The 16031-nt window shown below is 41.5% G+C and overlaps 1 protein-coding gene across 10 annotated transcripts in view; it reads right to left on the bottom strand.

Moving 5' to 3' along the window:
- Positions 1-355: 355 nt before the first annotated feature.
- Positions 356-16031, bottom strand: part of DPH6 (diphthamine biosynthesis 6) — a 433974-nt gene continuing 418298 nt past the window's right edge. For 5 of the 10 annotated variants that reach the window (XR_008299248.1, XR_008299243.1, XR_008299249.1 and 2 more), the window contains exons 18-19: positions 3348-3411; positions 358-2176 (exon numbers count right to left, since the gene is read on the bottom strand). The gene's annotated coding sequence lies outside the window, so the exon portion shown is untranslated. Of the gene's footprint in view, positions 2177-3347; positions 3412-16031 lie in introns of all 10 variants that reach the window. The other 5 variants (XR_008299242.1, XR_008299251.1, XR_008299245.1 and 2 more) reach the window with 4 other exon arrangements.

Raw genomic sequence — 16031 nt, 5'->3', positions numbered from 1 at the left:
CCAACAAAGAAACTGGAAACATTTCAGGAGTCGGGCGGGGGGCGGGGGGGGGGGGGGGAAAGAGGAACAATGATTTAAGACTTATTACCCATGTTCAATTCTGTCTATGTTCGGAAGACTTATGAAATTATAAAAATGAAAATATAGAACGCATTTTAATGAAAACAAATTAGTATGTGGTTACTGTGTGCCGACTTAGTGCAAAGCCTCTATTTTTCAGGGCCACAGGAGTGACAGATGGTACTGTTACAGACTGAATGTCATATCCCCCCCCCCCACCCCCCACCCCTGGCAAAGATCATATGCTAACATCCTAATCCCCTATGTGATTGTGTTAGGAGGTGGGGCTTCAGGGAGGTAATTAAGTCCTGAAGGTGGAACCATCATGGATGGCATTAGTGCCCTTATTTAAAATAATTTTTTTAAATGTTTATTTATTTTTGAGAGAGAGAGACAGACTGTGAGCAGGGGAGGGGCAGAGAAAGAGGGAGACACAGAATCCGAAGCAGGCTCTGGGCTCTGAGCTGTCAGCACAGACTCCGACGCGGGGCTGGAACATACAAACTGTGAGACCATGACCTGAGCTGAAGTTGGACACTTAACCAACTGAGCCACCCAGGCGTCCCTCATTAGTGACCTTATTAAGATGAGACATGAGAGCTTGCTCCCGCTCCTCCCCACCATATGAGGGCACAACAGCAAGAAGACAAGTCACCTGCAACCCAGGACGAAGGTTCTCACCAGATACTGGATTTGCTGGCACCTGATCTTTGACTTCTAGCCTCCAGAACTGAGAAGTGTTTGCTGTTCCAGCCACCCAGTCTGTAGTAATTTGTTAGAGTAGCCCAAACTAAGACGGCACAGATGAATTAAATCCACCGACACCCACAATAAACATTGAATTTTGGCTTTTAGTTTTAATTTTCTTCTCAGCCAGAGACTCTAACACAAGTAAGCCAAACCACTCTGAATTTCAGAAACTTTCTTTTCTATGTCTGTCATAGGGAGTTATGAAAATGGCTATTGAAAAATGTGAGCAAAGGGAGAGGCAACAAGACTCATCTGACCACACTGTAGACACCTGTGGAAAGCGGGGGTGACACCAGCTCAGGGTGAGAGACAAATTGCAGATTGGGCTCTTAGCCTTACCTTTGCCTGAAGGGGGATGGGGACCGACTTGGTAGGGGCCAGGCACTGGGACAGTTGCAATATATACATTTGCACTTAATCCAACAACAGCCCAGTGAAGTAGAAATTCGTATCTCTGTCTTACAGAAGAAATTAGAGTTCTAAGTATCATGGTCAAAGTCACACATCTAGAAGTGGTGGGACCAATATTTGAACAAAGAAGAACTGAGGTTCTTCTATTTGCTCTGTAATTTGAACTGACAGATGGTTCTGAAAGGTTCTGCAGGGTGGGAGCCAGAACTGGTGCTCGGGCAAACCAAAGCCACAGGACCTCTGGCATCATGGTGTAGGAATCAGCGAAAGAATTAGCTTTGTTAGGCAGGAACAAATCATATGCAGAGAGGAGGAGAGACCAGAGGCTGCTGAGGGAAAGGTTTATGTGCAGGATTTACAACTCCAGATGCACGAATCTCCTGCCCAGACCCACTAATGAAAATTGCCAGCAATTTTTGTAGAGCTCCCCTTGTGATTCTGCTGTGCGACAGTTGAGCGTCCTGAAGTAGCATAAAGTAGGATTCTGTTCGTTGCCATTTTACAATCCCACGCTGGCCCTTTGTGCTTTCTACTACAGTTTATTATATTTCCTAAGCATAGAAATATAGCAGTTAATTCAGGAGCAAGATAACAAAGAGAAAGGGAATGCAAAGAAGGAATCTGAGGCAATGGCTTATCTCCTCCCAGACCAAGTAAACTGACATTTTTGCAGATATGTTTGTTCAACACTATCAGAGTTTGCTGAAGGAATGTAAAATCTCTTCTCCTGGATGGTTGCAAAGAGGATATATTGCCACCTGCCAGCAGGACTCTGTCTTCTTGGAACATTCTTCAGAAAATCGAAACTAATCCTTAATGCTTGGGAAATGTGAATTTGTCTTTAAAAATTTTTTTTAAAATGCAGTCAAGTATCAAGTCTGACCTCAAAGTGGGTGCAGAGGGGCAGAGGTGTACTCAGTGTCTTGGTGGCATTCAGGCAAAACATACTTAACAGCTGTAAAGAAACCAAGAAGAGAGGGTTAGGAAGACCATAAGTGAACATAAGCTATCACTGGTTTTGTCCTTTTCATGGCTTCTATCAACTTAAAAAATATTTTCAGGCACAAAACCTTCTTTTCTTGGTAGGATAAAAATACAGTACCCACATTCCAAACAAGGCGTTCTAAAAAAATTAAAAAATAATAATAAACATAGTGAAGCACAAACCATTAGAAAACCGTCTTTGTCCCTTGACCCATACTTTGCTTTGAATTGGATATTTTGTGATTCAGGGGACAATTAGGTGGTTTATGAATTTCCCAGATCTTTGTTGTGATGGGCTGTGGAACAGAAAATGATCTATCCGAGTTAAGGCCAGTACAGGTCTTACAGGTCTTACAGTTGAAGTATCCTTGAGCTTTAAAAGATGAGAAGTTGAGTATAGAAGAGTCTAGTCAGTTCATTCTGCAATCCATTGGGAACGGTGGCAAAATACGCATTAGTAAGAGAAGTTGAAAAATTTGAATTTTCAAATTTGAAGTATGATTTCAGGTTTTGGTGTTTTGTCAGGTACTTAGTGAATATACCAATGAGGATAAGGGAACATCCACTTATTCAAAATATTATTCATAGAACAACTCGTCCATGCCAGGCACTGTGCTCAGCACTGAAGAGGAGAGAGCCCTCGCCTTCGTGGTCTGTTTTATTCTCTCCAGGATTCATTCTTTAGGACAATAGTCAGTTGTATTTTTCAGAACAAGCCTTTACCCTTGAGTTATGTGCTGTCACTTATGGCCTGATACAGAGCTACTAATAGCTCTGAGGGTACCCTGCCTCAACCATCTATCCAGGAATACATCTGCTTCCCCAAGTATCCAAAAATATGACTGAGGCTCCTGTTCAGAGTACTAAGTTTAGGGTTCATGATGGAATTTTCCATCCTGAAGAAGAGCTTAAATCTTAATTAGGTCTCCTCTGTGGTTAAAACAAAACAAAATTAAAATCAACCTATAAAGTTATCAAAGTACTTTGATAATAGTACTATACAATATAAAATCTATATTAGTCAAATTACCGTTCTCACTCATGGCCTATGAAGTTTATATATAAATTAAAAAAAAGTTTCCTGCCACTTGAAGTAAAGGCATAGTAAGAAATCAAACCAAAGCATATCTGGAAAAGCCTACCTGGTGACTCTTAGGGTCCACAACTGACATGGAGTCAAAGAGGTCAGTGTGATATCTCAGCCTGCTAGAAAGCAAGTCACATTAATACCTGGGAGGGGTGCCTGTGTATGGGTGGAAGCAGGGTGGGACTGTGGGTTAGGGAGAGCAGCAATTATAGTGCTTCATCAAGTCAGGGGAAACCCAATGGAATTCGGGGCCATGTTTCCAACTTAAGAGATTTGCCTCGTCAGTTTTTCAAGAACATTGTCTAAGTTGGTGGCTTGTTTATTTATATCTTGGATTTATGGATCAACTTTCCTCCAGAAGGGCTCTCTGCTAAATTTGAACATAGTTTAGATTTCTTCTTCCTGTCAAGTCTCCTACCTCAAAAGAGAGCCTTGTTGTCCTGCTGTGTGTAATGATGGCATTTGTAACCCCATTTGACACGTACATTTATTGTTGCATATTCATGCATGTTTTTTGGACGAAAATTGAGAAGAGATTGACAACAATTTTCTGGTGGACACAATGTGTTCTTTCTTGCTCTGTAATGTGTTTTTCCATTTGCTCCCTGCTCTGCCTCTTGGGGAAGATTATTTTCCTTTCTCATCACCTGTGTTTCCTTCTCGGCCTTTCTGGCTGCTCATCTGGGCTCTTTTCCACCTTGCAAACGTTTAAACAACTCACAAATTCAAACTTCTCTGGTCACAATTTTGAAATCACAAATTAAATGGGTCTGTTAGCTCAATAAACTCTCTTCACTTTAAAAAAAAAAGTAAAAATAAAAAAGGATTAACAGGCACCTGGAAGAGAGCTTTATATCTTGGCAAGAAAAGATTAGGCTTTTCTCAAAGGCATCATGGGATTTAGTGAAGAAAAGATGCTATAGAACTGGCCAAATATTAATAATGAGATGGCCAAAGCCATCCTAATTATTTGTATGTGTCCATGCATGTTTGTGGGCCCAGAGAGAGCTAGTAGTTAGGGGACCTTGCACTATAGTTCACAGGACTCTGCTCTGCTGTGTGGATGCAGCTGCCAGTAAGACTCTTCCTCTGTAATGATTTCCCACTCCTCTTTACACAAGGTTAACTTCTAGGCTTTTAGACTTCTAGAATACCGGAGACTTCTAGAACATTCTGTGGTTGGGTTGCCATTCTATAAATTAAATACCATGTGTGCTCATGCTTGGGAGAGAATTGGTCGCCACACTGCCAAATGCTTAACTTTCATTTTCTTTACTAGATTTACATGAGTTTCTGAGAACAATGGGAACCTCCAGGAGGGAGCCACTTGCCTTGTGAAAATGTCACTCCTTACTTCTACACGGGAAGCCTGGGCCATCCAGGCTCTTGCAAGCCTTTTGACACCAAGCCTTCTGTGTCCTCCTGGTAGCAGGTACATTCAGGCTGAATCTGCAAGTGGGCCAAATCAGTAGAAGAACAAAGTCCACAGAAGCTGATTCCTCAAGAAAAGGGTTACTGAGTGGGATATGTTTTGTCTTTATATCCCTAGCGCCTAGCATAGTGCCTAGCATGGAATAGATACTTAAGAACAGTTTGCCAAATGGCTGAATGAATTTGAATGACTGCTTTCAATGGCATTGCCAATGAAGACAGTTGGCTTGACTGCCTTGTGGCAAAAAGAGGGCCTTTTGAGAGAATCCTAGGCCTCATTAATCTATCTGTACAGTTAAATACAGGTGAGTACTTCTTATATGTCACTGAGCACTTTTTGAAATCACCTGGTCCTTTGTACTCTCCACCTACCCAACTGGGCCTAGAATGTAAGTTCCAAGAGAGAAGGGACATTGCTTGTCCTGTCCATGGCTCTACCTTTAGCTCTTAGAATGGTGCTTAGGGACAGAGAGGAGCCCTCAAAATGTGACAGAATTTTCTGCTGACTAGTATTGCCCAAGTTGCAAATGGCTCCAAATCATTCCATGTACTGAAACCGAGTGGTGGCTTGGGGAGGTGGCTCTTGTGTTGGGCTTGGGATCTTCTGTCACGGGCCACATTTTCATCTGCTGATGAGCCTGGCTTCCACCCCCATCCAGGTTCTGAGCTGACCTGCATCCCATACCAGCTCACTGGATTGGAGTAGGTATACAAATTCTGCGGGTTCTCCATATTTTCTCAAAGTTCAGTTTTTAAGATATAGAGTCTAGCATTCCTTTGTTTTAGTCACTTCTGTTCTTATCATATTTCAAAAAATCCATAAAATGCCAGAGTTCAAAGGTGCAACTTCTCTCAAGTAGAAAAATGCTTGACTAATGTCTTTGACAAAACCGTTTTCTCTGTGCCGCTGGGTTAGGATGGGTCTCATAAACCTCCCAGACTTCAGGCTCAAAAAGAATAACTTCCAGACTGCAGGCTGCCTGCAAGATTTCCCCAGGCCTCTGGAATGTCCTTTATTTTATAGTTGCTTCCTCAGTCTCAATTATGAACCTACTTTCCGTGACAGAGAGGGAGAAGCTAAGAGGGTGAAAGATATTTGCATAAAATGCCACGGTTTACAAAACTATTTCATATGTTATCTTTTAAAAATCTTTGCCATTAAACCGTGAAATACGTGTCATCCCAATTTTAGAGATGAGGAAATAGGGGCTGACCGAGGTTAAATAAGGCATTGACCTTTATGTTAGATGTTATTTGAGCCCAAGTCTCTTAAATATGACCCTCCATGTCTTTCTACTCCTAAGTATGTCATAAATGAGTCTCCAAAGTTTCCTAGGTTTTTTGTTTGTTTCCTGGTTACTCCCCTGTGGATATTGTGGTTCCCCAAATTTGTTAAGCTGGTTCACATCTTTAGGCCTCTATACATTGCCATGCCCTCTGCCTAGAAGAACTTGACCTCTCCTTTATTAAATTGTTTAGATAACTCTTATTTATCCGCCCCCCCCCCCCCCCCCAAATCTGAGCTCAAGACATGAGAGCACAAGGCTGAGTCAGCCGTGGAATCACACTGTCTGGGTGCAAATTTTGGTGGTGCCATTTACTCGCTGTTAAACCTGGTGTGGTAGCTTAACCTCTCAGTCCTTAGTTTTTCCATCTATATGATGGGGAAATTTTTAATGTTTATCTTCAAGGGCTGGCAAATAAGGAATGTAAATACCACACTGCTTAGAGAGTATTCAGTTTGCTGCTGCTCCCCCACCCTCCAATTTTATTTATTTATTTATTTATTTATTTATTAAAGTTTATTTATTTATTTTGAGCATAAAGGCTGGGGAGGGGTAGAGAGAGAGAGACAGACAGACAGACAGACAGAATCCCAAGCAGGCACCATGCTGTCAGCACAGAGCCTGACTCAGTGCTCGAACTCATGAACCATGAGATCATGACCTCAGCCGAGATCAAGAGTCGGACGCTTAATCAACTGAGGCACTCAGGTGCCCCAAATTTAGAATCATATTACCAATCTCCCCTGCTTCTCTAAAATTGCTTCTTTTAAAAAAAATTTTTTTTCTTAATGTTTTTATTTATTTTTGAGACTGAGAGAGACAGAGCATGAGCAGGGGAGGGGCAGAGAGAGGGGGAGACACAGAATCTGAAGCAGGTTCCGGGTTCTGGGCTGTCAGCCCAGAGCCTGACGTGGGGCTCGAACTCACAGAGTGTGAGATCATTACCTGAGCTGAAGTCTGATGCTTAACCCACTGAGCCACGCAGGCACCCCTCTCTAAAACTGCTTCTTGATCATTCTGGAGTTTCCAAAATATCACCCATCCACGGAGAGAGGGAAATGGAGAGAACTGAGGGCAGGGGGGCAGGGAAGAGAGAAGAGTATAGAGTAAATAGAGAAAAATATCAGATATGGAGAAAACTTTGCCAGCTCCAGCTGAAGGGAAAGAAAGAATATTAAAATAAATGTATCAGTGTAGTTCTGGGAAGGGTTGGGGAAAGTAGAAGAGAAAAATAGCTAAAAATGACACCGCCTGTCCTGGCAAACATGTCCTGGCTCAGAAGCATCTGCTCTGCATCCAGGAACCAGCATAGGGGTCTGGAACCCAACACAGCAGCTCTGAGGGAAAAGGAAAATATGAGAAGAACTGGCTTGAGATGGAAGGAGGATGACAGGAATCATCTTTGTATAAATCCAAGTGGCAGTTGAGATGTATTTATGTTTTCAGGAATTAGTGACTTTTGTTTTTTTGAAAAAAAAAAAAAAGGACAACACGTTTTTTTTATACACTTCTTTTGCTTAGCAACAAGACCCACAAAAGGCATGTGTTCAGCCAGGATGTCAGTTGCTCAGCTCATTAAAATATTAAGTGAAACATTGATGACAATTACATAGCACAAGCCTTTTTGTCTGCCAAAGTGTGCCTTTCAGTGCATAACAAAGTAGGTCAAAAGTTTGTTTTGTTATTTTATTGTTTCTTTTTATCTTAGACTTTTGATGGAGTTTCCTTTTAGTAGGTAAAATGGTTGTCAAGTTTGGTGGAGATAATTTGAGGACAGGGACACTTCAGTGACTTAGATATCTACTTCTGGATGACAAAGAAAGGCTCCCTGAACTTCTCTCTGAGATGTCATCTATTTAAGAAAGATTTCTTTGGGCCTCTGTATCCTAGGTCTTGTGTTGGAAATACAGTACTGAACAAGATAGATACCAACCTCATCCTCATAATGATACCTTTAGCTCCTACTCAAGTCTGTTTATCTGGGCAATACCTTATGTTCAAAGCTCTCTCCCAAACACATAACACATACACTTCTTAAGTCTTCCTCTGCCAAATTCTGCTATGAGAATTGAGTGTTGGTAGTCACTGAGATATTGATGGGAAAGGACAGTTATGTAAGTCACCTTCCCGTTGGCATTTGTATTCGGAATATATAAAAGTATACTCCTAGAATTACACAAAGCTTTAACACACAGGACCGATTTCTTCAAGTGGGGCTTCAGGCATACATGCTTTCATTTATGTAGTACTCCCATGGGCGTACCCTTATTGTGATGGGTATAATATAGAGTTAGCATTTATGGAGTGCTTACTAAGTACCAAGGAGTGTGTTAAACATTTTCAATGAACAAACTCATTTCATCTTTAAATTCTATAAGATGTGAAGAACTGCAAGGGATCTGAGATTTTGCTTTATTGGCAAACTTCTGAGGCCTGGCAGAAGACATAAGCCTCCTGAGAACGAGACAAAGGACTTTATCACTCACGACTCAGGCTAAAGCAGGAGTTTCAGCATATTTGTATAGTTCTTCTGGCCCCGCAGTTCCATGGAGATGTCAGCATACACAGTGGTCTGTGTTGTAGGAGCCCTAAGAGGAGCCCTAAGCTTAGTAAACTTAAATCTTTTATCATAGACAGTAAGTATGCCTGCCCTTTGCTTTGAGGGAGACACTATTTCTGTGTCCCAAGGCTGTTTGCTATACAAAATCCTCAAGAAGGTAGCCTAGAACAGAGGGCAGTCAGTGTCTCCATAAGATATGTAGCAATACGAGTGACTTATGGAGAACTCATGTACCAAAAATAGACACTGTGAACATCCTCATATTACACTAATGAGTCTGAGACTTAGGGAGGGTAAGTGACTTGCTTAAGGTCATTAAATTAGTACACATGTGACTAGCATTTGAACTAAACAGTCTGATTCCAGAATACATGCTCTGCATGAGTAGTGTTTTAGTTTACGTCTCCTGGAAGCTGAATTTGTGGGTGTGCCTAGGAGGTATTTGGGTACACACCAAAAGCTAAACTTGTCTGGATGGCACCTCTTACCCGCTTATTAATTTTCATGTTTTAAACCATCATGCCACTGAATTAAATCTAATGTGTACACAGATAGGAGTTTTGTGTTACAAAAAAGGTTGAACACCTCTACCTTGGTTGAGTTTGGGTAAATTGCTTAACCTCTTTGATTCTCTATAAAATAGAAATGACAATAGTTTCCTTTCCATCAGTATTTCTACATAAAATCAAACAAAAACCTCCTTTGACCTTACATTTCTATTCTGTTATCACCCTATGTCCTACTTTTCTTTCATAGCGAAACTTCCTAAGAATTGTCTCACTGTTGTCTACTTTTCCATCTTCCCTCGACCCTATAACAGTGTGACTTCTATTCTTATGACTTCCATGCATATTATTTTCACTAAGGTTACCAATGAGTGCCTTCTGGATAAAACCAAAGAATATTTCTCAGTTATCTCTCAGCAAAATCCAACATTGTCAATCACTTTCTCCTTGAAACACTCTTTTCCTTTAACATTTATTCATTTTTGAGAGACAGATGGAGTGTGAGGGGGGAGGGGCAGAGAGAGAGGGAGACACAGAATCTGAAGCAGGCTCCAGGCTCTGTGCTTCGGCACAGGGCTCAAACCCACAAATCGTCAGATCATGACCTGAGATGAAGTTGGATGCTTAACCGACTGAGCCACTCAGGTGCCCCAAACACTTTTTTCCTTTAGTTTCCAAAAATTTGCCTTCTACCTTCTTGTTGCTTCATTCTCTGTTTCCTGTGGAGCCCTTCTTCTCCTTGCCCTTTGCATGTGTTGTCCCACAAGGTTCTATTCTAGAGCCTCTCTTTCTTTCTCTACAAATCTTTTCTATATCTTATGTATTTTCATGTTTTCAAGTACCACCAACCACATATGCTGATGAATCCTCTATGTTTATCTTTAGGCCGTACTTTTTCTGAGATTCAAATCCACATACACAACTGTATCCCAATTATTTCCACTTGCTTATCTGACAAGCATATCCCACAACATGTCCAATAAAACTCATTATCCTTCCGCCCATATTAGTTCTTCTGTATTAATGATGGAATCTCCATCCACTCAGTAGCTCAAGCCAGAAACCTGGACATAATCCTTTCCCTTTCCTTTACCCTCATCTCTCATAGTCAACCAACCACGTCTTGTTGAGTATTTCTTAAATACCTTTCTTCTCCATGTCAATGGCCATTTTCTAAATTAGACCACCATCATCTCTCACCTCAGTTACTACAACATTCTCCTCGTCAACCTCATTGATTAGGCTTGCTGGCATTCTTCAACTACAATTGAACTGATCATATCATTTGCTTGATTATAATCTTTCAATAGGTTTACACTGTCCTCTAGCTCAAGTTCAAGCTATTTACAATGACCCTTTGTGATGTGGACTCTGATCACCTCTCCAGCCTCACCCTTCCCTCTCCCTGTTGTGTCTCCCATACACTTGATGCTCCATTGAAACAGAGCTTCTTCCGGTTCCTCAGGTGGGCCATGCCCTTTCTCACCCTGGGCCCGTGTGTACTTGTGATCCTCTTAGCTGGAAAAGCGCTTCCCACACTTTTCACTCATTTACATCTATATCTGATCTATAAGCTCCTGCTAAGTGTACTCCCTGTATGCTCTGCTCTGTATTTACCCGATCATCACATTTGCTACATTCGCTGCATTATAACTGTCTATTTATCAGCATCTCCCACTACAATAAACTCTGTGAAAGCAGGGGCCTTGTTTGTTTCACAGGTATTCCCTGTTCTTAGCAGAGCCCGGCACACAGTAAGAACGCAATCCACATTATTTATTGAATAAGCAAATGTATGGAAATCACACATTAGCTTGTTTAATAAGTGCTTCTCTTTAGCCAGAATTAATAATAGAACATTAGAATTTTTAAAGTGTTGGGATTACCATGGGTATGATCTACACCATTGTTTTCTGTCTGTATTTAGGAGCCCTGTAGCCCCACTGGGGGAACTTAGTGGCTTTCAAAATGGAAGGAGGGGAGGGAGGACAGAATGGTGAGAGAGACTCATTGGGCAGAACTCTGGGTCCCTACATGGCTTTAACCAGGGAAGCTCAGAATTTTTTTTTGTTTTATGCACTGGGGTGGCATATTATATTTTATATGGGGGGGGGAGGAAGGAAAAAATGAAACCAAAACCTTGCTATAAGTAGACTATCAAAACATGTCTTATTTTAAAGATGGTTCTATAGTTACATAAGGAAATCATTAAACATTTGCTTTAAAAGATATAATAAAGGCAGGAGTGCCTGGGTGGCTCAGTCAGTTGAACATCCAACTTTGGCTTGGGTCATGATCTTATGGTTCATGAATTCGAGTCCCACATTGGGCTCGCTGCTGTCAGCACAGCGCCCACTTTGGATCGTTTATCCCAGTCTCTCCCTGCCTCTCCCCTGCTCACACTCTCTTTCTGTCTCAAAAATAAATAAACATTAAAAAAATAAAAGGTATAATGAAGGCAGATATTGTGGTCACTACAGCACAGGATATATTGGTATTACCAAGAAAGGGTATATTGTCCTCTTAAAAACTCTCCTGATATGATCGGGTTGTATATCCATAGCTTTATGTCTCTTAAATCAATTAAATTAAATCATACTACCAACTGACATCTGATTATTAACAAGACTGAGAATTTTCTTTACTATTACGTTCCCTTCTGGGTATTTCTATTGTTTTAGAAAACTGTACCTGCATACAGTAGGACTTTTTGCTGAGCAGACAAGGAGAAACCTAGACAATCAGACTTTTAAAAATTAAATTAAACCTAGTACTAGTAATTTGCAATACTAATCTGCTACTTCTGCTGATGCTTGGACAGGAATTTTGTACATTATATTTCCCTAGTGAAATTCTGCCTATATCTTCATGTCCCACTTTCCTAACATTGGAGATGGCAACATGTTAGACAAAACTATTACTGCTGTGAGAGAAGTTTTAGGAGACAAATATTTTTCCATCATTCATTCAAAAATATTTTTTGAGAGTCTGCTATGTGCCAAGCACCTGCAACATTTTCTAGTGTTTGGAGATATATGAATGGAACAAAAAAATAAGGCTCCTGCTGTTATAAAGCTTATATTGTGATGGAGGAGAGAGACAGTAAATAAGGAAACAAATAAACAACATAATTTTGAAAAGCAATGAGCTGTATGAAGCCAGAAAAATGATAATGTGCTGGGGATTGGCATTCTGGGAGGGTGGGGGTGCAGTGGGACTGCCGGAGCCAAGTGGCCTCTGAGCTGAGCTGAGTGATGGGAAGGAACCATCCATGTGAGGAAATAAGGACAGAGCCTTCCAACTGAAGGGAGCAGTGACAGAAAATGTCCACCCGGTGCGTCTCCCAGAGGTCCTCTAGTGGCCAGAGCCTGAGGTGGAAGAGAGGTGCCAGGCCTCCCTAGGCCTCTTCAAACACCTGGGCCATATGGTTTGCTGGGAAGGCCCACAATTGCCCACATATGTAGGAACATCATGGAAAAATGAGTGAAGAAACAAAGAGGAGGAGAGTTACCTGAGTTCTTTTAGAAGGAATTATGTGTTTTGGTAAAATGTTTATCTTTTCATTTTAAGACATAAAACCAAAATAATCTTAAAAATGAGGGGCGCCTGGGTGGCTCAGTCGGTGAAGCAACTGGACCCACCAACTCTTGGTTTCGGCCCAGGTCGAGATCTCCCTGGCTGGTGAGTCCCCACATCAGGCTCTGTGCTGACAGTCAGGAGCCTGCGTGGGATTGTCTCTCTCTCTCTGTGCCCCTCCTGCACGTGTGCTCTCTCTCACTCAAAGTAAATAAAGAAACTTAAAACAAAAACAAAAACAATGAAATCCCCCAACAACAAAAAATGCCCCTAAATATTATGGGAATTTAATTGGAACATGTGCTCATCTCACTTGGCCACTAGAGAGCAGCATTGCCCATCAAATGTATGGGAAGGAAGTCGCTTCAGACTGCCCTTTAGAGGGAGAAAATCAATCCCACAAGTACATCTCTTCTCCCATCTTGGTTTCCCGTTTTTAACTCGATCTTCCCCATAATCCATCCTTTAACTTCCTGCCATCCCCCTCTCCAAGAACACCATCTCATTGTTCTGGCTAAGCTTTATGTTGAGAGAAAAACCTCTGACTCACAGGGAAAGATAAAAGCAGCACATTTAACATGGTTGAAGTTGTTTTGATCCTAGTTTCAGGGTAGACTCTTTCTGGGCAACAATGGGAGTCTCCAGGGCCTCTGGGCAGTGGTTGGCTCATTCTGCCCAGTTCTGAAGCATCAGACCCATTGTTTGCTGGGACAGTTTAGCATTTTTAGCCTAGGGAACAAGGAGCTTTGTTCCTTCTGTGTATTGTTAGATTGGTGGTCAGCTGGTAGGTTTAGTGGCCTCCTTGGGCTTAGGGACCTTGCTCCTTTCTTTCTGAGCAGCCCCAGCTCTGGCCACCAGCTGGCAGGTTTCTTGTTCTACATTTTAGCTTTCTTTTCAAATTGGGGACTTTTATGAAAACTATGCAGGAGAATTAGATCAACAAGGGAAAAAAAGAAGAGAAAGAAGTGATAACATTTTACCTGTAGCTGCACAGGCAGAGTGAACATAAGATTTTTACACATGATGTAAGAACTGTATGCAAATGAAATGTGAGAATTTATATTATGGACCGTTTCCTTCTAAAGAAGGATTTGAGGCGCACATCAAGATGCATGCAGAGTAATTTATTCCTTCAGTATATATTGAGTGCACTCCATTTATATGGAAACCAGGGGTATATAGGTGAACAAGGCAGACATGGGTCATACTGGTATGCAGCTTCTTTTGTAATTAAAGAAGGGTATGAATGAGATCAGAAATCATACAAGAAAGTGTGTGTGTGTGTGTGTGTGTGTGTGTGTGTGTGTGTGTTGGGAGGTGATGCAGAGCTGGAAGAATCTTAAAGATCACCATCTCCAATATACCATCATTTTACAGAGGAGGAAATGGTGGTTCAGAAATATTGTGACTGATGCAGAGATGAAACAATTAGCTTATTTGAGCACTAAATTTCCTCTGAGCAAACTGGGAAACACTCTGGGTTACTCAGCTGTGAGCACTTGGTGAAAGGAAAGTGAAATGTCTGGAAAGGGGGGCCATTAATTTATGGAGGAATAATCATATGGATTCTTATAGCATGGACATGGAGGCACAATGAAACATTCTTCAAATGACTACTTAAAATTTGACATAATGTAATCTAATGACGTAGGATAGAACCAAAAGAATCTGGAGAAATGTTTGATTGTTTTAAAGTCCAGCACTGAACAACCAGTCAATGAATATGATTACTCAAACTCTTCCAATGAACCCACTCCCCCCATCAGGCTGCCTGATCCAATTGGCTTATGTATGTATGTATTTATTTATTTAATTTCTATTTTTTTAACGTTTATTTATTTTTGAGAGAGAAAGAGAGTGAGCGAGCACGTGAACAGGGGAGGAGCAGAGAGAGAGAGAGACAGAGGGAGACACAGAATCTAAAGCAGGCTCCAGGCTCTAAGCTGTCAGCACAGAGCCTGACGTGGGGCTCAAACTCACAATCCGTGAGATCATGACCTGAGCTGGAGTGGGATGCTTAACTGACTGAGCCTCCCAGGCACCTCAGCTTTTTTTTTTTTTAATAGCATGTTTCTGGGCCCTAAATTATGTGTCTGGGTACCTCAGTATCCACTTATTGCTTATGGAGACTTGTCTTAAAGGAAAGAAATAGAAGGGAATACTACTGGTAAGAGAAAGAAACTGGGAGGTTGGAATGTGTTGTCTTACTTTCATCAGAACATAAACTCCTAAAGCTAGAAGCGTGTTTTGGATTTTTGGTTCTGCTGGTGGCACACGGTGTCCAATAAAAATTAACCCATCAATCAACAGGACAGAAAATCCTATCCTGCCGGAAGCAATGCCTCCTGTTTGCCCCCACAGAAAGCCAATTAGAGTGTTAGGATGTTGTAATGGATACCGAAGCCAAGGAAAGTGGGGGAAAAGATGCCCTGAAACATCAAATAAGAAATAAAACCAAATGGGGAAAAAATGGATGACAGGGAAGTATTCAGGGAAAGCTACTACCCACTTCAGTCTCTCCCCTGGATGGTCTCGGTCAGTGTATCTTCAGTGTAATGGAGGTTTGACACGGTGGCATCTTGGATGCACCATTTCCCTCCCAGGAGATGCTCCTCAGGGCAGGTCTAGGAGGCACCGTCCATCTTCCTAACAGCCCACCCCCAGGGCGCTCACTGCAGTCTTGCCATTTACCACCATCACCACCCTGGCTCACCCTCACTGGGTCAGAAAACAAAAGAACAGTTCATCTGAGAAGGGATTAACAGGAAGCTGGTGAGAGAGGGAGAGAGAGAGAGAGAGAGAGAGAGAGAGAGAGAGAGGCAGAGACAGAGAGCTGTTGACTTCAGAGAAGCAAGGGAAGGGAGGAGAGTGAGACAGGTGAACTGGGAATTCTTTCTGTCATCAGCCCTCCTGAGAATTGATTAAAGCCATGAAGCCTTTCTTCAGAACACAAACATGCATATGCACACAGTTTTGCATATAATTTCAGACTCTTCCTTACACACAAATACACCTTTTGTTTGAAAAACTTCAACTCTAGAAGCTATAAATTTCCAAATAATAACCAAGAAATTCTGAAAATTCTTCAATCGTGGCAACTTTTTTCATATTAAAGAATTTTCTTTTTCTAATTGTAGCTCTGAATGTTTCAAATGCATTGTTTTAGAAGCAGTTCCTTGAATAGAAAGAGTGATCAAAATGGACAATTAATAGGATAAAAACACTTCCTTTTCCTCATGTAGCAAAGCACACCTTATTTGAGGTGTCTACATATTCGTTTACCTGAAAGTAATTTTGTTTAGAAGAAAAAAGGCTTTATTACCAAATTCTACGGGAGCTCAGATTGAGTAATATTTGACTATTCAGTACTCTTTCGGAGA

Source organism: Acinonyx jubatus, chromosome B3, assembly GCF_027475565.1.
Source record: "Acinonyx jubatus isolate Ajub_Pintada_27869175 chromosome B3, VMU_Ajub_asm_v1.0, whole genome shotgun sequence".
Taxonomy (NCBI): Eukaryota; Metazoa; Chordata; class Mammalia; order Carnivora; family Felidae; genus Acinonyx; species Acinonyx jubatus.
This window is presented reverse-complemented; position numbering and strand designations above follow the sequence as displayed.